This window comes from Podarcis liolepis (genome assembly GCF_965112155.1).
Source record: "Podarcis liolepis genome assembly, chromosome: 3".
NCBI classification, from domain to species: domain Eukaryota; kingdom Metazoa; phylum Chordata; class Lepidosauria; order Squamata; family Lacertidae; genus Podarcis; species Podarcis liolepis.
The window spans coordinates 68,651,003-68,675,256 of NC_139557.1; the positions used below are offsets into that span (position 1 = coordinate 68,651,003).

Below are 24,254 nucleotides of genomic sequence, written 5' to 3' on the forward strand. Positions count from 1 at the left end.
TAGCACTTGGTAGTGTTTAAGATGCCAATGACAATGTGACTATCACAGCTTTTCCGTCTTTCTTTTCTTTTTGCAGAGAAAGAATGTCACTGAAGACACACAGACATATTCCCTGTTTTACTCTAAACAGCGTGGCAATATATGCCTTACTTTGCAGAGGAACATCCTCTATTTGAAGGGCTGGCCAGATGAAGCCCAGTTTAAAAGAAAAAAAGAATGGAGAGCAGGAGCCTGAAATTTATTTTATTTTTTATTTATTTTATTATTTTATTTATTTTATTGCACACAATAAAATCCCTTTATTGGCGAGCACCTGGTCAGTCTTCCACACTATGATGAGATGTATTCTAATTCTATCTCATTTATAAAATTATTTCTAAATTTGCACTTAGGCACGTAAATTAGCTAAGGTAAATCTGTGTTCTAGTTTTCCCCTTTTTTGGTAATATATTTCCTGGCGGTTTCTTTTTCTTTTTTTGCAGTGCTTAAGTGGCCACTCTTCTGGGTTCATATAAAAGTAGATATTGTACCCACGCAACATGGACAATACTACTTTCACGATTTGATTGTGAGCCTGGAACAATTTGTGAAAAATGAAATCAATGTGCCTCATTGCTTCTCACTATGTTGCCTGCCGGATCTTTGCCAATCTCGCTGGTTTTTGTTATTGCAAGCAGAAAACATATATTGCAAGCCCTGGTGAAGCACCATAAGTCACGGATAGGTTGAATTCTGCTGGATATGTCATATCTATCTATACAATAAAGTTAAAATTGGTTAACTCTGAGAATTTCTTCACAAGGAATTATGAAATACACTGCTGAAAAAGTGACAATTTGAAGAGGAAAAGTTTGTGGGGAAATATCAGTTAAATTCTTCAGGGGAGCAAACTCTTATCTGATAGAGTACCTGGTTTTAATAATTATTTTAACTGTGTAATATATTTAATTCTGTGTTATCTGTTCTACTTATTGGAATGGCTTTGTAAAAATGTTAGACATTTTCTCTTATATATATAAAATCAAACTGTTAAGGTGCCCAGTTCAGAAACCTCAAGACTTATTTCATTGTAATTTGGCTGGCTTTATCCACTATGCCTGAAAATTTCATTCACTTCTCCCCAAAAGGGGAAAAAAGCAATACCCATGTTTAAAAATTCTGAAATCATCAATGGGGGGTGGGGGCGGGACGGTGAAATGAATCTTTGTTTTTCCTGAAGCAGACTTGGCCTGGAACCTTAAGCTGAATTGAGCAGCATCTGAAGCGATTTGGACTGAGCTGAACTGTTTTGGAAAAGCCAGATTAGGGTCTGAGCTGCATTTTGAAGTTGATGCACAAAAATACCACATTTTTCTCATGGCAGGGTAGGCATTTCTCTCTCTCTGAGAGTTGTTATTTTGAAACCTCTGCAACTCGATTAATGAAATCTACAAAATTTAGTAGTCGGACAGAGGAGAAAACAACCTCCTCAGGAAGCCCAAACCTATGCATATTTATACAAAGAAATAACTCCTTTTGAATTCAACAAGACTTGCACCTAAGTAAGTTTGCATATGATTTCTAACTTAGATATGAAGTTCCATGCCACAGCTTGACTATTTACTTAAGATTCATTAACACCCGAAACACTGGAAACCGCAACAGAGAAGCACAAGCCTCTATACTGTTGATGACAACACCACCCTTCATTCAATATTGTGCTGCTGTTTTCACTTAGTGAGTCAATCATTCAATTGTGCCAACAATGGCCAGTGTTAAACAACAGAAACAAGCGAGAGAAAAGTTTTATTATCATTATTATTATTCACAGGCCAAGAGAGTCGCGTGATTTTTTATAATTAAACCACAAGCTATCTCCTGAGGCTTGGTTCTCCATAAAGTGAAGCCCCACAGAAGCTTGTTACCATATTTAGGGAGAATTAATTATCACAGACTGCACTCTGCCCACAGAAGTAATTAGCAAAAAAAAAATTTAAAAAAAAATTCCCCATGCTCACACAGCAATGCCTTGGGATGGGACCTTGGAAGATCCACACCTGGTACCAGGAATGTTTGCTTCTTCCTTGTATCCATTCACATTCTCAGACCTTCACATAACTAGGCACAGCTCTATGACTAGCAAAGTGCAACAGACAATTTCTGAGTTGAACAATTGCCTTGCCGACTAGAAAGCAACTCCATTATATTATTTACTTTCTATACACTTCCATTACACAAATCCAGAACCGGGATAGTGAATCATCTAAAGAATCCTATCTAAATACACCCTATCACCTGCATTTTATCGGCACACAGAACTGCACCTACCCTCCGCTGACCCCCTCCATCCACTTCCACTATGGTTACAGTCCTCTGTTTATTACACTTGTGCCCCATTTGACCTCCAGAAAGCTCAAATCAGTAAGTATTCCTGCTCAGCCTGCTTAGCTTTGGCAGCATAACTGCATCATCCAATTTGAGAGCATCTCTGGGGCCTAAATAAAGCTGAGGGGGAGGCGGCGGGCGGACCGTTTGGGGCATCGCAGAGCATGCGTGTGCCCAAGCCACTGCGTCACTCCCAGGAGAGATGCATGGCTCGAGCGTGCTGCAGTCCCAGCAGTGAGTGCCACCCGGCATTTTGTCACCTCCCTCAGTGGTGACACCTGGGGTGACCCGCTCCCACCGCACCCCCTTCCTCCACCCCTGGGGAGGGAATCACTAAAAAACAATCAATCTGCCCTGCATCACACTCTTTTGGAGCTTCAATTTAAGTAGGAGAATTTTCAAAATTAATCCGGAACTTTGCAGTAGCCTTTGGTTAATTTATGCTCCATCCCGCCTCCATTTATCAATGTGCATGGAATACTTCCCACCAGTATGATTTTCGGCTGGAAGTTTTCCATTTCTGAAAACACATTCTTTCTTTAAATTGTTTAGTAACAAAATGAATGGCTACGGTGCCAGTCTAAAGGTGTAGGTAACTCCCCTCCCCCCAAAAAACCTGCTATTTCTATTAAAGCAGGTGGATGTCTAGAATCACAGAATTGGAGTTAGCCTTGAAGTCCTCTGCGGCCACATTCACATCATGCATTTAAAACACTCTGATACCACTTTAAAGGAGTCATGGCTTCTCCCAAAGAATCCTGAGAGTGGTAGTTTGTTAAGGATGTTGAGAGTTGTGAGGAGACCCCTATACTCCTCCCAGAGCTACAGTTCTCAAAGTGCCTTAACAACCTGTCTCTCCACACAGGCCACCCTGGCCATTGCACTTTGTGAGGGGAATATGAAATACCACATTTTTCAAATAACACAACAATCAAGTTGGAGAAAACTAATCCCTTGCATATTTCCCAAGGAGATAGTCTTTGAACTCAGTAAGATTTAGCGGTAAATAAAGGAGCATATGTATCTGTTGAAAATCATGACACTCTTTCATAATTGGAAAGGTGAGAATGAGAGATCACAGATTAATCTGTAGCATATTTTCACTTCCAGCTCTCTACATGAAACGCTTACAAGTTTTAACTATTTCCCCTTTTTCTTGCTGCTACTTTTTTTCCTTTACTTGTAAATCAATTTGAATTTTGAAGTGTATGCTGCAAATAAAACAGACTCCTGTGATTTTGTATTCCTTTGAAGCTAATGAATGTGAAGGACTACAAAATTTGTTGTGATTATTCAAGGCATATATCTCTATCATCTTTAAGTTCAAAGCTTTCGGGGGTGGGGAGTATCAAAACAAGGTATGCTCATCACAGAGACTGCTCTGGGTAATTCACATGCTTGTCGCGGTTAAATTGTTGTGTGCTGACTTTGAACACTAACGAATCAGAGCAGGATACCCAGATTTCATGCAAATGAATACGTGGCTGTAGCTGGCACTGCTCAGTCTTTTCCTTTAGCCAGGTAAGGAAGAGGTTCCATTGCAACCATCTACTACAAAGAAAACCAACAGGCCATGACAAAGTCAAGAACAATCATGGGATTTCTCCTTAATCCTCCCCTTGTGTGCCAGCTTTGCTGCTTTTATCTTGGTTTGTTTAATGAATTCATCATTTCCTATTACATCTGAACTGGGAAAATTTGGCTTAATTTTGGTTTACTAACCAGCATATAAAACCATGATCTTCTAGAGATACATTTGGGGAGAAAAAGATAAGAAATGTAAAGAAACAGAAAGTCGCCACTTAATCTGTTAAATGCCCTAGATTGGGGCATGATACTTAGTTACAAATAATCCGCAAATTTTCCAGTTTGTATTGAAGAAAACCCCAAAGGGATTCTTCTCCTTCTCATTGGTGCAGAGAGTCAGGCACATACACAGCACATGTTAATGGAATTATTATTATTATTATTAATGCTTATACCCCACCCATGGGACACCGGCTCCCTCGACCAATAAAGCAAGATGAGTGCCGCAACCCCAGAGTCGGCCATGACTGGACCTAATGGTCAGGGGTCCCTTTACCTTTACCTTACCCCACCCATGTGACTGGGTTTATTCCATACTGGGTTTATTCCATTCTACTGAAAAAAAGTCACAAGTGAAATCTTATTAAGAGACGTCTTTGGACCTTATGCACTGACAGCTACCAGAAGAGGCAAAACCAAGCTCCAACTTTTCTTTGCACCTGCTCAGCAGACATTACATTGATTATTTGAGGCTCCTCTGAGTTCTGTCACATTCCAAAATTAGATGATGACCAGAGGCCTTCTCAGTTGTGTTACCACACATGTGGAATGCCCTTCCCAGGAAGGCTCATCTGACACTGTGCAATATGGTCTTCCGGACTAGGTGAAGACTTTTTAATTTTAATTCGACAGGGCTTAGCATTGCGAACTTTCAGTTTCATAGTTTCCATATCAAATTTAGTATCCCTCAAGTTGTTCCGATAAAAGTGTTCAGAAATCTCTTGAGGACAACGGATGCCTTTCCTCTTCCTTTCTTTATACACACCTCAAAAATATGTAGTATCTCTTGCTTTAGTGATGTTTAAGGAAATGAAGAAACTCCAAAGCTGCTTTCCAATGATCTAATTCCATGATTAACTCTAGCCTATTTCTGTTTATTGCATCACTACTGACTAATCTCATACTCCAAAGATGTATATTAAGAATGGGCTATCCAAACTCAAACCTTCGTCCTTTAAATCCTGTGGGCACATTGAAATTACAGCACATAAATATTGTGGCTTGTCAGATCTGTGCAATTCCCAGCTCTCTAATCTTACCCTGAGTATTAGCACAAATTTGCAATCCCCTAGCTGAGCTATTATACAGGAAGCTATTAAGAAGTTCCTCCAATTGCAAAGGCAGGGGAAGTCAGCATATCCACTTAATTTTGACAAATAGGACCCTCAAGATCAGTAGATGAGGCTGTTTAGAATGTTGTCTTTATAGACTGCTGAACAAACTATGACAAGAGTGTCAATTATCTTGCAGATTCTCCTATAAATCAGATTCAGTGCTAGGTCAGCATGTCTGAAATACTTATAGCTGAACAGAATACAGGTTCCCAAAACTGAATGGGGAAGTTAGTTTCTACAGCTGTCTATATGCAGCAATGCTGTCTATGCAGCAATGTATATTGTCAGCTCACAAGTCTCTTCAACTTTTTGGAAGATCAGTAGAGTAGGAGTTCGGAGCCTCTTGCCCTCTAAATGTTGCTGTACTACAATTCCCATTGGCCATGCTGACTGGAATTGCTGGGAGTTGGAGCCCAACAACATCTGGAAGGCTGAAGATTTCCTACCTATTTTTTAGAGGCTGAGCATTCCCCCTTTGTGGGCATCCATCTATCTTGGGAGACAATGGAGGACTGCGCCAATGGAGGTGAGGTCAAACTGTTGGAAGGTTGCAGCACTTGCTGTAGCTATAGAGACTGATATAGAAGAGACATGTTTTATTGCAGCCGGGGCAGATGAAGGCATCCAGTTGTGCTGCTGCAGATGCACCATGGCATTTCTTCTATCTGTGCTCCTCCCAGCAGCCATTCCTTCTCTGGTCACTGCTATAGATACACAACCTGCCTGTCTCCAACCACTGTGGTCATTTGCAAGGGATTCACACACAGCAGGGCTGATGTTGAGCACTCCTCTTATCCAAAGCTAAAATGGGCATCTCCTGATGTGGTTTTTTTAATAATAATAATAATAATAATAATAATAATAATAGCAACAAACATAATTATGATTGTTACCCTCTTGCAAGGATGTCTACATTGAATACTTGGCAGCTATAATGCAGATCCGTTACAGTCAAACCTTGACTCTCAAATGCCGCTGTTTTGGAATATTTTGGCTCCCGAACGCTGCAAACCCGGAAGTAAATGCTCTGGTTTTCTAACGTTTTTCAGAAGCTGAATGTCTGACGCAGCTTCTGCTTGAGTACAGGAAGCTCCTGCAACCTCAGTTGTCAAACATTTCGGAAGCCGAATGGGCTTCCGGAACAGATTACGTTTGACAACCAAGCTTTGACTGTCATTGCAAAGGAACCATAGCTTAGGGTTGCTATATGGCTGGATTTTCCTGGACATTTTAGCGATTTCTGCCCAGACGCTGCTTCCGACTGCAGTATTCTGGATATGTCCGAGAAATTATGGATGTATGGCAACCCTACCATAGCCTGGTGACCCAGCACATGCTGAATGCCCCAGTTTCAGTCTTTAGTTTCTCCACTAGAGGTCATGGAAAAGTTCTCTGCCTGGCTTCCTGGAGAGGACAACTGCCAATATGTGTGGGCAATACATAAATGGATGAATAACCTAGCCTAGTATAAAGCAGTTTTCCAGTTTAAGCTGTTATCTTACTATTGCTGCCTATCAAGAATACTGGAATAAGAAGAAACTATGTTTCAAAGCTACCTTTTAGGCCTTCAGGGAGGTAGCTGAACTACAAGTGAGTGATAGCTCCAATCAAGACAGAGTAACAGCTAGCTAGATTACTCCCAGACTACAGGTTGCCAAATGTTCCTGCTTCTAATGGATTTTGCATTCTTCTAAAGTATTTTCTGTTGTTCCAGGACATCACAGCTACATAGAAAACGCTGCATGTCCTGTATTTTAGAACACTAAATCTTAATAGAACAAACACAGTGGGTCTATGGCGTCCTTTTTATAATTCAAATAAAACGTCTTGCATTTATTAGAGGACTTGTGTTCTCACAGTTTCACTCCTATTTAACTTGCTACATTTTTATAGGGAAGGCTGGGGCAATTTAAGTTTGGATTTCAGAAATATAATTTCTCTCTCCAAGTTCAGGTGAATCTGACATTTTAGAATTGGTTGACATTTCACTGACTAATTTAACAGTTAAAATAGTGCTGTGCTAAATTTTCACGAGGTTTGATATTCTGTCTTGCGAAGTGGACTTCTAAGGGGAAGGAAACCTCATACACCATAGCGGATTTTTGCAATCTCCCTCCCCTCCCACTGCCCACATTCACAGTTTCATGGCCATTTTTAGGGATGCTCTCTATTTCAGTGCATGATCCAAGCCAATCAGACATCATGTAGTGAGTGTGATGACCTCACAGTGTCATATAACCAATCAGATTGGGCTTTGTGGCAATATCACAAAGGGGCAAAGTCCTCCCATTGCCTTCATTCTCAATGAGGCACTAAATTAGAAGGAAACATTCTTTTTGCCCAAGTAACCATTCTCTGCCTTGCGTTGCTGATTTCATGTCCTGCAGTATTTTCAGACCTTGGCCTCAATCTAGTTCAAGTCTATGTACGTTATGTATAACTAGTTAGAGAGCACCTGAACGGGTCACTGAAAGTCGTGCACTGCAAATAGCAAACAACTACATCACATTGCGGGGGACGCGGGTGGTGCTGTGGGTTAAACCACAGAGCCTAGGACTTGCCAATCAGAAGGTCGGCGCTTTGAATCCCTGCGACAGGGTGAGCTCCAGTTGCTTGGTCCCTGCTCCTGCCAACCTAGCAGTTCGAAAGCATGTCAAAGTAGATAAATAGGTACTGCTCCGGCGGGAAGGTAAACGGTGTTTCTGTGTGCTGTTCTGGTTCACCAGAAGTGGCTTAGTCATGCTGGCCACATGACCCGGAAGCTGTACGCCAGCTCCCTTGGCCAATAAAGTGAGATGAGTGCCGCAACCCCAGAGTCGGCCATGACTGGACCTAATGGTCAGGGGTCCCTTTACCTTTACCTTTTACATCACATTGCATTTCTAGATGTGCACCAATATGCAGCTATCTTCCTCCTCCACCATGTCACTTTCAATGTGATGTGCATTCCAATGGGCATCCTATCTAACTAGCCATCCATGCATGGCTGAATTGAGTGTAAGACTTATCAGCCCAGTTGCATCAACAACACAGCCCAGTGATTCAGCTAAGGCTAGACCTCATGGTTGAAATCCAAAACCCCAAATCCCCACCACCCCAAATTCCAAGAGAATGGAAGAAGATGGGGACAGCAGCAAATAGGACCAGTGTCAGCAACTGGGCCAGTATGAGCATGCCAGGAGCTAATGGGGCTGACACTGGTTGCTGAAGTATCCTTCCTTCCTTCCTTCCTTTTATAAAAAACAGCAACATTTCATACTTAGGGGGACAGCCACCTAGGTACATACATGGTTGTAGAGACTCATTATATTACTTAACGTTTAAAACATATTATCATTTTTTAAACAACAAAATCTTGCTTATTTCTACACAAATGTGTTTAGCATTAGAGCAGGAGCAAGTTCCATTTTAGTCCAGCCTGTTACAACTTTATTTGCAGCTGCAAAAATGTCAGTTGATAATCGTCAGAAGAGAAAGGCTTGTCAAGTGGAAAACTTGCAACACTGCAAACATAAATTTTACCAAGGACTCATCCATACTGTTGTTTTATGTGGACAGCAAGCTTCCTGCACCCCCATTAATTCTCCATCATCCATATGATGTTCTCCAAATAGCTGCCTCCTCACACTTTCCCCTCCCGCAGTCTGGATTCTCTCATACGAGGGATGCACTGAAAAGGAGACAACTGAGAGAAAATCCAGACCGAGGGAGGAGGAGAGAGTGTGGGAAGGCAATGATTTGGAGAAGAATGTCATATGGATAACAGAGAATTAATTGAGGTTTCTCTCATGTTTCATTTTCCGAAGCTTAAGTTCAGTTCTGATATTCCCCATCAGTTTGCGATTTATTTTTAGAAAGCCATTGCCAGCATTTAAGTGCTAATCGCTGGCCACAAGGGCTATGTTCTGTCTCCACTGCTGGAAGCAGCATGGCTCTGAACACCAGCTGCTGGCAATCACAGGTGGACAGAGTGCTCTTGCCCACAAGCCCTGCTTCTGCACTTCCCACAGGCATCTGGTTACCCACTGTGAGAACAGGTTGACAGACTAGAAGGGTAATTGCCCCCATCCAGCAAGGGCTTCTTAAGTTCTCGTGATGTACACATTTCTGCATGCAATTTTGCCTAGTATTTTTGAAAAGCTCTTCCTATACGATTTTCATCAACAAACACATGCATTTTAGGCATGCATTTGCTCTAGCATATACATTTTTGCACATACCTGGAGAACTGCACTGATAAAAATTCAGAGGGGTCTGTATTTTGATTTGCGGATTGTTTCAGAAATAGTGCAAATTAGATCACTTTGTTCCTAAATATGAACTGCAGCAAATTTGTCCCCCATTTCAAAGTATGACTGCTCCCCAAAAGAGCAGCCCATGCCTCTTCTTCCTCTCTCCTTTGGTAAGTCACAAAAAAGGTAAAGCAATTTCACTGTGTGCTTCTCTGCCTCCACAACAAGCAACAGCCAGTGGAGTGGAGTGAAATTCAGGAAGCATGTAGTATGGTGATGTTACATTAAGTATTTTGTAGTAGTGGAAGTCACAGCGGAGGGAGGAGGAGGAGATAGAGGACCGGAGATGCAGCCACTTGTTTGCAGTAAGCTTTAGTTCTATCCAAAGCGAAGGAAGGCAAGTGGATAGCAATTTCTTTCAAAACCTGTCTCCATAATTTGTTTCAATTCAGAACAATGAGTTTCAAGGTAGTACAAGTTTCATCTTTGTGTTGCAATTTGATGAATTTTTATTGATAAATAATAATATAATCTAAATATCTGAATACAGAGATTCACACTCAAGCAGAAAATATTTCTACTCATACAGGTTAACGGGGCATATCATGGTTAGAAATAAATCACACCCTTAAAAGCACTGTAGCAAACGCACAGGAACATGAACCACATTTGAGCATTCTTTAAAAGCTAAAGGCTGTACTCAGGAATACACTAGATAAACTGGAGGTCTGGGGACAATTTTAGTTCCTGCTGCAGCCGTGCTTCTTGCTGCAGAAGTCTTACAGTTAGAGAACTGCAATTTTCTTCCTTATTGGATCATGGAAAATGTATTAGTGAAGACTGAAATCAAATGAACATTATAAGCCTTTCTCCCTGGGCAGGGAGAGAAGGGATCTGGTTTTGGTCATCCATTTTGGATTTATTCTGTGTCTGCTGAAGTGAACAGGTTGCTGGACATACTTATTATAGTGGTCTTCAGTGTCTGCGTAACCTTCTGCATCCACATGAAGTGAGAATGTGTGGCAAACTTATTCATGAGAGTGCTCATCAATTCCCACTACATTGCTCCTGTTCTGTGGAATGGCATTCCTATCAAGATATGACAGGCACCCACTGTCTGCACTTTCTGACAGGCTTTCCCAGCTGGGTATATGGGTCTTTGCTGAAAGTGTCTACTTTATTAGGGCTTTTGTCTTGTTTTAAATGTATCTGATGTTTTTGTATTTAACTGCTTTTTAATAATCTTATGTGTGGAGTGCCTTGAGATGGCTGTTTGTTTAACACATCATCATCAACCACAATATGCCCAAAACAAAACACTCAATCTGTATTGAAGCAAAACAAAAAATTGAGCTAACTAGCACTAAGGAAAGGTATCAGAAGTGGAATTTCATCTTAAGCAGCCAGTCTCTTACTAGCTCCTAACTCATGCCATGCTACCAATACTTTGCTGTGAGACCCATCAAACACAGCCAGGTTCATTATTATTTTTTTTTGTTAAATGTGCACAGGACTATGCTGTAGCTGCTCCTTTTACCATTTCAGAACAGTTATGATTGATAAAGTAAGTAAGCAAGAATATACCACTCACACGAATGGCTTTTAGGACAGCAAAAAACACTGAAATTTATATCCCACCCCACTTCAAGGCTTCTTTAGGTATTCTAGGGACTTGGGTTCCCTAAGTACCAGAAAACTTTCAACACAGCAGCCAAATCCCAGTGGGCCACTATTAATATACAAACTTGATTATTAATAGCTTTCCCACCAAATTTTTCTATATTAGACTTGCAGCAATGAAATTCAGTGAGTAGCATGACTACAGGCTTTAGAAAACTACGGGGAGCAATCCATTTTATAAGAGTTATGGACTGCATAATGTACTGCATTGCCATTCTATGCCTTCTTTTGTAATACAGTATGTGAAGAGAGTACTGTACTTAAAACCAGAATTTTGGCATAGACTATGTGCTCAGTCCAAAGTGGAAGGTCCAGCACCATTTCCTAAATTATAGACCATAAAATTTGATATCTATTAGAGCCCTGGTGGTTTTCAGATTGTTTTCTAGGAAACTGGGGTTCTTTGAAAGCATATCCTTAAAAGTTTCTTTAATGGCAATGCTATGTACTGAAGTTCTCACCCTGGGCCAGCAGGGGGATACTGTAGATAGTTTTACTCAGGTCCACATATGCAAATAAGGGATCGAAAGTGACGTTCAGTGATTGGATAGTTACAGAAAGTTGTTACAGTTACATTGTACTGGAACTCTATATAAGCAGGCTGGCGGAACCCTTCAGTTCAGTTCTGCTCTGGCCTGGGAATAAACAAGAGTTGTTTGAAGAATCGCTGCGTCATCTGATATGTTCACCCACAACTTAACAGGCAAGCTGAGCTTCCCTGAATATAGCTTGCTCACCACAGCTGATCTGTCCCTTTATTACACAGCTATGGAGAGGTTTTGAGTGTGTTCTAGTTCACTGTGCACACTCAGTCACATATTGCTGTCAAAGGGGAAATAGTGTCAATGAGTTCAGCTGGAACTCTGTACATGCCTCGAGAATATGTGCGATTTGGCTTTGCTCTGAGCAATGAATGTGCTGTTATGGTACAAGGGAAACAGGCTGTGCTAGTAGCCTGCTTTGATTTCAGCATATGTCAGGCACAAGCAGGTTGCAATTATCTAACTGATTCCTTGGATGCCATGTTATTTTACTTTGGGAATTGTCACAGTTTCTAAAAGGGAATTTTTTGTTTCAGAACCAAGGTTTGGTGGGTTCGCAAGAACCAAGGGAAGCAATGGTGGTGGTGAATCGATTTGGAGTTGGCTGACTGGCCTCCCCAGTGAAAGCTAGGATTCTGCCACTGTTCCAACAGGTGGAAACACTATTTTAAATACCTAAACTCCTGCTGAAGCATCCAAGACTAGTTGTGGCTCTCACCCTGCTGCTACAGCAAACCATTGTGAAACCATGATCCAAAGTGTTCTTCCTATTCCTTTTACATAAAGGTAGGCCAATATATTGACTGGACTCTATAGTTTCTCTCTAACTTTTGCATCTCCATTATCTCAGCCAACTCTGGCTCTCATAAGACGGAAAGAACTATTGCATGTAACATTTTCTCATCCTGGTTCCCCTGCTCTCGCCATAGCAAAGCTGAGTCTCTTAACTCCATGTTCAGAAATGCTTCACTTCTAGTCCTTCCCCTTTTGTTTCTGCAGTAGTAATAAATTATATGCTCCATACGGTATTTTGAGCCACAAAAACAGTTGTCATTGCTTCTAAATCATTTTACCTTGGCATGATCTTACTCCTAAATACTATTATTCATTTGTAAACAAACATTGCAATTGCAACAGCAAGAGCGGTTATTGCTTTTATTGGGTTTTACTGATTACCGCTGAAAACCGCAAAGTAAACAAGCCAATCCCAGTTAATGCCATCATGTCTGTAGCATCCAATTTTCTCCACTAAAGATCCCTCGATAAGTATTGCTAATTCACCCAAATTAGCCATTTTGTGAGTACACGCGTAAAATACATGTTCAAATAAATGTGTGCAAAGGCACACACACTTATCAGTAATAACAGGGCTGGCCACTGATCTGGGGACACTAGAATATATCCCAGAATCCTACGCAATGAAGTGGGAAAATTTAAAACCACAAAACTAGAACATTTGTAGCTCTATATGGAGGTGAATATACCAGTGACATAATTTTAGATATTTTCTTCTCCATAATATTCTTTTTAAGGTTCCTAAATCATTATTACATTACCACAGCAACACTACACTTGATCTTAGCCAAAAGGCCAAGAAGCGATTTACCACAGCAATCAGATTTGCTTTTTGAAGCTGTAGGTGCAATGTCTGCTTTCAGATTTGTACCTCAAATTTTTGGACAACACTGAACCACAGACAAGGACCACAGACGTAAGATTGCAGCTGATTCCAGTGTTTCCTTGAGCCCAGAAGGGCCAGATTAACAAGGACCTCCTTAGAAGGCATGTTGGCTATTCTTGTGGGATGCTCTCCCCAGGGAGGTACACCTGACACCAACTTTATCTAGTTTTATGTGACAGGCAAAGATTTTTCTAATGCTACTAATAATATTTGCCCTTTGGTATTAGCTTTCTAAAGATCAGCACTAGCATCTTGAATTGGGTCCAGACATTAATAAGGGAGAGCATTTAAAGATTTCTTCTTTCAGATGCTGAAATGTATGAACGATACATCTTCTGTTTGTGTATGTCAAGTTAAAGTTACTCAGCTTTGAGAAAAGCAATGTCTCTCCAATGATCTTACAAGTACAGTCGTACCTTGGAAGCTGAATGCCTTGGCACTCGCACGTTTTGGCTCCCGAATGCCGCAAACCTGGAAGTGAGTGTTCCGGTTTGCGAACGTTCTTTGTAAGCTGTACATCCGGTGTCCTGCAGCCAATCGGAAGCTGTACCTTGGTTTCCAAATGTTTTAGAAGTTCAATGGACTTCTGGAATGGATTCCGTTCAGCTTTCAAGGTACGACTGTAGTAGAACCCTCCATTCATATTTCTGCATTATCTGTGCAATAATCCAATCAACTAAAATTGTGTACCATCAACCTTCCTTCCTTCCTTCCTTCCTTCCTTCCTTCCTTCCTTCCTTCCTTCCCTTTCTCTCTCTCTCTCTCTCTCTCTGGTTCACTAAAATTAGCTTTTGAAAGATAAGGAGGGATTCTTGACCTATCCCGTGAGGATAAATTATTAGTGCGGTTGAAAGTGATGCTGAGAAAGACGGACTGTGAATGAATGTACAATGTAACATGGAAGTCTATAATTTCTTGAAAAGTTAGCAAAGAACTAAGCTTACGTCACATCAGACACAGGAGGAATTATTTCTTTGTGGTTCCACAGACTAATTTTCATGATAATAAATCATCGGGTAAACCTTTCGTTCCAGTTTCAAGAGATTCCAATCACAACCATTCCTCAGCATTTGCTGCTTCCATGCACATAGTGATGCCTCTTATTGTATGATCAAAGGAAAGACAATCAAAACTGCATTTGTATAATTTGATTTAATAAGGGTAAGGAAACTATAGTATATGTTGTGTGTGTCATTCCCAAAGGACTACTGGAGATGCTAAGCATGCTTAAGGAAATGCTTTTTCCTAGGGGTTGTTTACCCTCTCCTAGACTGGATCATTTCCACTATCCTCAGGCATGATTATAAGGATGTCTTTTCTAAAATGGGTTAGTATTAGTTGATAGAATTGCTATTCTTTACACAGCTTGCCTCAATGTCCCACAATGTCAAATAAATGTCAAATATACTTCATATATAATACAAAATAAAACATATCTAAAAGTGATAAAAATAATAGAAAAAAGGAGTAGCAAAAAGGAAGAGTGGGTTTTAGGACAGGATTTTTGAATCATCAAATCAAGTTTAAATCCATGCTCTAGGTTGTAATGTTTGTAATGAGAAAGGTCTGGGTTTCTGATGTTTATGGGGGCTGAAATGGGGATCAGAGGGAATAATCTGTGATGTCCCAGCATGCACTCACACCACCTGCTGTATTGTGGGAGCTGTTGTCTCCCAGCATGCACTGTGGAGCCATTACCGTAACTTCAGAGTACAGTGGTACCTCAGGTTAAGTACTTAATTTGTTCCGGAGGTCCGTTCTTAACCTGAAACTGTTCTTAACCTGAAGCACCACTTTAGCTAATGGGGCCTCCCACTGCCGCTGCGCCGCCGGAGCACGATTTCTGTTCTCACCCTGAAGCAAAGTTCTTAACCTGAGGTACTATTTCTGGGTTAGTGGAGTCTGTAACCTGAAGTGTAAGTAACCTGAAGCGTATGTAACCCGAGGTACCACTGTACTGCATTAACAGTTTTTTTAGCACTAGCCCATAAAAATGTCAGAAAATAAAAAAGATTGACATATTCTGCAAAATTCAAGTTAAAAGTCATCAATTACGCAAAAAAACATGGAAAAAGAGAGAAAGTTTGAACTGCCCCCCCCCCCTGAGTGCATGATCAGAAAGTGGAGAAACAGGAAGAACGTCTACTCAAAATGCCAAAACAGAAAAGGGCCTTAAGAGAAAAACCAGCAAAATGGCCAAACTTGGAGCAGAGGCTTAAGACAAGGATTATGGAGCTATGTCAAAGTGGGATAAGTGTGTCAACCAAGATGATACAATATGAGGCAAAAAGGTGTGCAAAAGAAATGAACATTGAAGACTTCATAGGAAAGGCAAAATGGTGCTACAACTTCATGAGGAGAGAAGGCTTGGCTATGTGAACACGAACCAAGTTAGCGCAGAAAATGCCACCTGCTTATGAGGATAAAATTCAAGCATTTCACTTCTATGTCATAAAACTCCGGAAAACATATGCTTTTGAACCAAGTCAGATTGCAAACATGGATGAGGTGCCTCTCAATTTTGATGTGCCTTCCAACAGAACTGTGGATATGAAAGAGATCAAAAGAGTGGCAATCAAAACAAGTGGTCATGAAAAGACCTACTCTACTGCTGTCCTTTCATGTTGTGCAGATGGTACCAAACTGCCTCCTATGCTCATTTTAAAGAGGAAAACGTATCCTAAAGAGACCATACCACCTGGCGTTTTTGTCCAAGTTCATGAGAAGGGCTGGATGAATGAAGATTTGATGGCTATTTTGTTTGCAAAGATTTGGTGCAGGTGACCTGGAGGGCTCTTGAAGAAGCCAGCTCTGCTCATGTATGATCAGTTCCATGAACATTTAATGGAAAAGACAAAAAGGGTTGCAAAGGATGTGCGAACACACCTAGCCGTTATTGCTGGTGGACTTACAGGTCAGCTACAGCCGCTAGTTGTTTCACTCAACAAGCCATTTAAAGCATGGGTGAAAGAAGAATGGAATACATGGGTGCAAAAGGCAGGTAATAACTTGACCCCAGCGGGAAGAGTGGGGGAAAAACCCCATTACTGAGGTCTGCAAATGGGTCATAAACTCATGGAGTGGAATCAAAGAAGAGCCATCAAATCCTTCAAGAAATGTGGAAGCAGCAATGCCATGGATGGAACTGAGGATGATCTCATATATACGGTAAATACAGTGACTCAGAAGACAGAAGTGATACAGTAGAGGTTGAAGAAAGTGATATGTCTGGACCTGAGAGTGAGGCATAGTTTTTTAGTGTTACCTACCTGTATGCACTCTTCTGTTTGTGCACATGTTTGCTGCAGTCATAGTTTTACATGCATATTCACTAACTACCGTATTACTGTCACTTAGGACCTCTGCGAAGGTTCCATTGCTTTGATTTTGCCTCTGTTGACTCTCTATGCCTCTGCGTAGGCAAATGAGACATTATAATCCTTGCTGGCCCTATGGCTGTTCTTATACTGCATGTTATAATAACGCTGACTACCTCCCTAAAGATAAAAAATAAAATTACCTACCATAATTACAATACTAAATATACCGGTAAAGTTGTTCTATTTGATGTTTAAATATACGGTACTAAATATACCAGTGTTTTGAATATTTAATAAAATATCAGAGTTGTTCTGTTCGGTGTTTAAAATATTTATTTCTTAACTTTGGGCTCAAAAAATAGGGATCGTCTTATACATAGTGACATCTTATACATGGAAAAATACGGTACTTGTTGTAGCATCGCTTTGACATACTGTCACAAGCTTAAAATGGCAGATCACTCATAGCCACTTGCCACTGTAACTAGGTAAATCCAAACAGAGGAGTGGGCTCAGGACCAGACCAGACACCTGTGTTGTGAACCCAGCAAGTGCACCTCAAGGATGTCAGGGGCTGATGCTGGGCTGATAAATAACCATGTGCAAAAATATGTTAGGCTAAGCTAGGGGTGAAGAGGTCAAACTGAGGTCACACTAGCAGGAGCAGTTCTCCATACAGTTGTGAACTCACAAAAGTGATAGTGAGAGAAAACAGGTCACTTGTGTGTATGCCCCAGCTCTTTGCTGAAAGCAAATCACTGAGTTATGCTACTGACAAGCTTCCTAAATTGAATCCAGTGATCTATCTCTCAGGGAAGTTCCTGGTTCATTGATCAAAAGGAAGGTGTGAGGGAGAGCTGCCGGTGTAATAGAGTTAATGAAGAGTTATTTGCCTTGCCAAATTGTGGGATCTCTTTATCAAGGAAGCCTAATAACACATACTCTTTTCAAGACAAGTGCCAGAAGCTTTGTTTAAAGACTTCCATTTTATGGCTTAAAAGTAGCAAATAAGCTACACAGAAATAGGTAGTTTTCTATTTGTCACCATCATTTCTTTCTCTGCTCTGTTGGACACTTATTGTACGTATCATTACGTGACAAGAAAATGTCCCTTTCTTACCAAATTCTTCCTTGTGTGTGTGTGTGGCAGCACACAGCACTGCCAACTCAAATGATCTTCCACATTTATCTAGTTCAGCTGCCCACCTTGAAACAAAAATCCCTATATCCTATCATCTGTACTACACTAATAGAAGCAAGCAAGCAAACAAAATTATAGTTATCTGTAAGCAGAGGCAGGAGAGAGCCATCGGTTTCATTTAGTTAATGCATTTCATAACCATGCCTTCTTCACAAAAGTGTGAAGAAATAATAATAATAATAATAATAATAATAATAATAATAATAATAATAATATATTTATACCCCACCCATCTGGCTGGGTTTCCCCAACAACTCTGGGCGGCTTCCAACAAAAGATTAAAAGCACATTAAAACATCAGTCATTAAAAACTTCCCTAAACAGGGCTGCCTTCAGACGTCTTCTAGACGTCAGATAGTTGTTTATCTCCTTGACATCTGATGGAAGGGCATTCTATGTTGAAAACCATCAACATAGCATATAAATACTACACACACACACACACACACACACACACACACAGTAGTAACTTGGAGCAGGGCTTTTAGTGTGGCTGCCCTTGTTCTGTGGAATAGCCTTCCTGTTGAGATCGGACTGGCACTCACTACTTGCTCTTTCTGGAAACAATTTAAGACATTTTTGTTCCAACAGGCTTTCCCAACTGGATAAATGGGCTTTCACCATGTGCAGGGGCAGAGGGAGGGGTGTGTGGTGGGCGCAGTCTGCCTCGGGTGTCACCACTGGGTGGGTGACAAAATGCCGGGCGGCAATCACTGTGGGGCCTGCAGCGCGACCGAGCCACACATCTCTCCTGGGAGTGACGCGGTGGCTTGGGTGCAAACAAGCTTCACGTTGCACTAATGGTCCGCCCGCTGCCTCCCACCCAGCTGTAGGGTGGCTGAGTGGGAGGAGGCAGGCAGACTCCAGAGGTCCTGCAGTGCACCCCACCCCTATGGGCGGCTCACCCCGCACTTGCCCTGCCGCTATGGGCAGCTTGCCCTGCCCCAGGTGCCCGAGTGGCTTCCTCCACTGCTGACCATGTGTGTCCACTTGCTAGGGATTTAGTTCTGTTTTAAATGTGCCTATGACACTTGGAAGGGCGGAAGGCAGGGGGACCAACTGTAGGTGGAGCCAGAGCCAAGTACCGTATTTTTCCTTGTATAAGACTAGGTTTTCTCTCTAAAAAATAATGTCCAAAATTTGGGGGCGTCTTATACACGGGGGCCATCTCCCCCCATTTTCTTAAATCGGAATCTCCAGAAATAGTGTATAAGAAATAGTCTTATATATGTTGTTGTTGTTGTTGTTGTTGTTGTTGTTGTTGTTGTTGTTGTTCTCTAGTCGTGTCCGACTCTTCGTGACCCCATGGACCAGAGCACGCCAGGCACTCCTGTCTTCCACTGCCTCCTGCAGTTTGGTCAAACTCATGTTAGTAGCTTCGAGAACACTGTCCAACCATCTCGTCCTCTGTTGTCCCCTTCTCCTCGTGCCCTCCATCTTTCCCAACATCAGGGTCTTTTCCAGGGAGTCTTCTCTTCTCATGAGGTGGCCAAAGTATTGGAGCCTCAGCTTCAAGATCTGTCCTTCCAGTGAGCACTCAGGGCTGATTTCCTTCAGAATGGATAGGTTTGATCTTCTTGCAGTCCATGGGACTCTCAAGAGTCTCCTCCAGCACCATAATTCAAAAGCATCCATTCTTTGGCGACCAGCCTTCTTTATGGTCCAGCTCTCACTTCCATACATCACTACTAAGAAAACCTTATACATGGGGGTGTCTTATAGACGAAAAAATATGGTAATTCTATTTTTGTCCCCATCCTCCTCTCTGGGCCATCGCTTGATCAGGTTGCAAGCAAGAAGGCAGGCAGGCAGGCAGGGCCTGGCTAAGGGCAGACTTATGTCTCTTTTGTTCTAATGGACCAACTTTCACTGCAGCTTCCAATACTGAATCAGACTACACTTCTATGTCTCTGTGTAGGCTTAGGATGGTAGAACCTCAATATATTCCGAACGAACATGGAGTAGGAAAATAGATGTTACCAGTGCTTTTTTTCTGGGGGGGGGGTACGCTGGGGTATGCATACCCTTAAACATTTTGTGAATCTAAGTTTGGTCTCATTGAGGGCAGTATTTCAATATGAGTAAGAAAATGAGAGTACCCCTAATCATTTTTTCTAGAAAAAAGCACTGGATGTTACAACAAGTGTTGAAACTTTACAATATGCATCTGAACATCAACAGATAACCAAAACCATTCAACATTTGATGGTAAGCAAGACACATCATTTAATGCTGGCTATCGTATTTAAATTTACATCACAAACTTATGTATGAGGAAAGACGTATCTATTGTCGGCCAGCCAAAAATTCATCTGGATTTGTCAGTGTTTATACAAGAATGTCAATGTTTATCATATTTTTGCATGTTAGGAAGATATATGCATGTAGAACTGCACATGCCTGTGGCCTCTGAAACTCAATCGTTTCAGCCCATGTCTGAGAAGGAGAGTTACACAATTTCAGACTTTTTCAACACCTTTTGAAATCCAACATCACCTCCCAGCAATGATAGCCACAAGAACCACAAGCAGAACTGGCCAAAATTAGTCATTAATAACACCAGTTGCAAAATTCCATACATTTCCAGTAAGTGGCACAAACCTATTTCCCCCCGATTCCCATTTAATTTATTGCACCTTAAAATAATCTGGTGCTTTTGGCTGGACTGCATCCCTTATTACTTTTGTTTTCCTTTGAAAAGAGAGAAACCAAAATTTTAAACCAGAGATTGAAATTCTGGGAAGTGGAACCATGTGTGGGAAATGTGTGAAGACACTGAGGAATATGCTGTAAACAGTGACAAGATTGTTGAACCAGATGCAACCTGCCCTTGTGGTGTAGTGGTTAGAGTGTTGGACTAGCACCTGGAAGCCTAGGGTTCAAATCCCCACTAGACCATGGATTTCACTGGATGACCTTAGACCAGTCACAGCCTCGCAGCCAAACCTACCTCACAGGGTTGTTGTGGGGATTAAATGAGGAAGGGGAGAACCATGTATGCCACCCTAAGCTCCTTGGAGGAAAAGGTGGGATATAAATGCAATAGATAAACATAAAAAATTACAATGTGGTCCCCATTACTTTTGTGGATAAACTAATTTGGTTTAATTCAGCAATTTGATCAAATAAATCTAAAACTCTTATGGACCTGCAGTTAATCCCTGTGGCTTCAATCCTTCAGCAACAGCAACTTAGATGAGGGGTGTGTGTTTGTGATTTTTATTGTAATCAAGGATAAAAGAGTTAACACCTTGTGATGATCACACAAGGTCCCCGGACGTTTAACGGTCTAATGATCCCTGTGTCACTGTGCTCGCTTCCCCGCTGCCACCAACCAGTTACTCTCTGGTAAAACACTCAGACTCAGTTTATCGTTTCTCCGATAATATTCCTGTCAGTACCTTAACTTTAGTTTCTTTACCGGCCTATACCTTCCTAATACCTTCTGACTGATTATCTCAACTGTTTGACTGACTTCTCTTTTCTCACTCAAAATTCTCAAATTTTCTCACTCTCTCACACCAGACTAGCCCAACCCACAGACTTATCTTATCTGTCTCCAGACTGTCTTCTCAACCACCCTAACTCTAACTCCAACTCCTCCTCAAAAAACCTCTGTGCTTAAACCTTATACACAGTTAACTCTGCCCCCTGGGTTCCCACTGGTTAGTCATTTTACAAAGACTCTCCTCCCTGAAAGAGAGGGGAGTGGTTGTGGGCGGGAGCCCGAGCACTGCCCAGCAGGGGGCATTGCCCCCTGCCTCCAGCTCACCTGGCTGGCGCTCACGCCCCCCCGGTGGCCACCCAACCAGGTGCCGCGGAGGGGGCGTGTTCAGCGGCCTTTTGTGGCAGCGCCAGCCTCTCCCTGGCCTCTTTCCTCGTCGTCGTCCCGTCGCGAGTCACCAACCCTCCACTCCCTTTTAGTTAGGGCTTAGGTCATTGGCCTTGCTATGGACCTTAGGTTGGTCGCCCTGGTTGCCCGGGGGGCCTGGTAGGAGTTTTTCCATTTGGCATTAGGCTTTTTGGTTTTTTCGCCTACCTCGTAGCAATCGTCACAACTTTTGTGGTATTGGTGGGTAGGTTAGGCATTGGAATAATGTGTTGTGGTGTGTCGAAGTGCTAGGTGTGGCCATCGCCTATGCCTTCAATTTTTAGGGGTATTCCGTTAAAGGAATCTGGCGGTCGTGTATTCTGTCCGATGCCTGCTTGGCGGGAGGCCATGGCACGACCCTCGGTGACAGCAGGGGTGAGCCTATAGTTGGATTAGCATCAACAGGCTCCACCTACTGGTGAATAAACCCACTTGTTTCGATCCAGTGCCTAAGCCAATACCTTTTCATTGCTGTAATCAATAAAGTTGTGGCCTTTTCTAGCCCATCAAACCTTATATCACGTGTCCTTGTGTCTTCATTTCACTTCAAGGTGGTTGGGTCCTCGAACCACAATTAGTTAACTCTTTCCCTATGAACCCAGTATGATGTCACACACCTAGGAGGGCAAACGCCACACATTCCTTTCCCAATTTCATGAATTTCCTAATTTCCTAATTTCATGAATTGAATTTCATGAATTTCTTTCCTAATTTCATGAACTGAAAGTAAACATTACAGTCACCCCTCCATGAAATACAATCATGCATTTCATGTATTAGATTCAAGAAGCCTAATTTTGTGCAGGATTGCATCCTAAAATACCTACTGTTGACTCTCTATTTTTCTTGCTAATTTTTCTAAAGGGCATCTCTGTAAGTAAAAATAGTTTTTTATTAAGTGATTGTGGTTGGGGCAGAAAAGGAAGCTACCATCAGGTATGTACATAACGTGATGACAAGCTATTCTTAAAGTGCAATTATCAATTGAGTATTTATCAAGTAATAATTAAGCGAAGTTAAGCGTGGTCCCGAAGGAATCATTCCCAGGCCAGGGCTTGATCATCATTTTTATTAATGACTTGGACTCAGGAACAGAGAGCGAGTGTGCTCATCAAATTAGTACACTGTGCTAAACTGGAAGGATCGCCAATACTTTTGAGTTTATCAGGAGGGTGCATAATTATCCTGGTAAACTGGGTAATTGGTCTGAAAATGAAAGAAAAAGAAAGCAAATTCAGCAAAGGCATTCACACACCCTGCAATGTTTCACAGATGAGAGCAGGAGCCTGAATGTAACACACCAAGAACCCTATTCCTGCACCCAGTCCCACACTGGGAGCCACTACCTGACGCTTCCTCCTCCACCACCGTTACTTGCTGCTGCAGGTTCCACTCTGCTTGCTGTGAGCTATATTGTTAAAGAGCCTGTGTCCAATGCTCATTTAAAAGCTAAGGGGGCATTTGTTCATTTGGTTTAACAAAGTACGTGTTTTCAATCGTTCAAAATCTAAATCACCGGTTGCAGCATCTGAAGAACATTCCGCCAAGCAGCCCAGATGTTGCTGAGACAGCGGCGTGCAAGAGAGGCAGCGTGGGAAAACCCTTGGCATTGACTAGCACATTCCAAAGGTGGTCCAAGGAGGGAGGGAGGGCTTGATCCCTATATAAGGAACAGCCTGCCTTCCCTCCAGCCTCTCCGCTTTGCAGCAGCTTCCCAGTGTGCTTTGGGGTCGCCACTAGGAGACTATGTAGGATTCCCCCCCCCCATCTGCTTCATTCACACTTGACAGGGTGCAAGTCAGACTACTGTGTTGTTTAAATAGGTAAATCTGCTTGATTTTGTCACTTTTGGCAGTTTAGATGTGGGGAATGAAATAGTTTGGTTGAGCCTGGTGATACCCTTTCAGCACCTTTCATGAGATTGGTCAGCCCGGAGGCTCACTTTTTGGACTCCACAGTTCAGAGGGTGAGGTGGTATTATTATTATTATTATTATTATTATTATTATTATTATTATTATTATTATTACAGTGGTACCTCGGGTTACATACGCTTCAGGTTACAGACTCTGCTAACCCAGAAATATTACCTCAGGTAATATTACCCAACTTTGCTTCAGGATGAGAACAGAAATTTTGCTCTGTCGGCGCAGCGGCAGCAGGAGGCCCCATTAGCTAAAGTGGTGCTTCAGGTTAAGAACAGTTTCAGGTTAAGTACGGACCTCTGGAATGAATTAAGTACTTAACCCAAGGTACCACTGTATTATTAATTGAACTTATACACCTTCCTATACCCAGAGGTCTCAGGGCAGTTCACAACAAGACCACAACATATAAAATCAAAAGCAATAACCCAATAACCCCCCCCCCCCAAAAAAAGCCACATTTTAAAATGGTGTTGGATGTCAATAAGATCAACCAAAGGCCTGGTTAAAAAGGAGGT

The 24,254-nt window shown here is 41.8% G+C and overlaps 1 protein-coding gene across 6 annotated transcripts in view; it reads right to left on the reverse strand.

Moving 5' to 3' along the window:
- Nucleotides 1-24,254, reverse strand: part of RGS17 (regulator of G protein signaling 17) — a 58,697-nt gene that overhangs the window by 21,707 nt on the left and 12,736 nt on the right. The window lies entirely within an intron of this gene.